Here is a 379-nt window from a genome sequence, read left to right as displayed (position 1 = left end):
TTTGTCGTACGTAATCCATCTTTGATGGATACAACATTAGTTTTCTTCTTTAATGGGTACTTTTGTCAACATTCGTAAAGTTTATGAGTACAAATGGTTGTTTTTCCGCTAAAATACAATTGAGACTAGTAAATAAATGCGGAAACAATAACTAATTGTGAAAAATTACTACCACAAATGATTCCTTCTATGGCTAGCTAGAACAAATAGCTGGGGCAACCACAAGCGATCCTTTTTTTTCTTTGCAAAATGAATTGTGATTAATTTTTACAGGTCACAATACACCCAATGAATGCTACCACTTTGATTAGTCCTAATATCAGTGACCTCATTTTAAGATTCAGAACCAAAGCGGCAACCAACTATTGTCAACTTAGCT

This window comes from Arachis duranensis, chromosome 1 (assembly GCF_000817695.3).
Source record: "Arachis duranensis cultivar V14167 chromosome 1, aradu.V14167.gnm2.J7QH, whole genome shotgun sequence".
In the NCBI taxonomy this organism is placed as follows: domain Eukaryota; kingdom Viridiplantae; phylum Streptophyta; class Magnoliopsida; order Fabales; family Fabaceae; genus Arachis; species Arachis duranensis.
Note: the sequence above shows the minus strand (reverse complement) of the source record.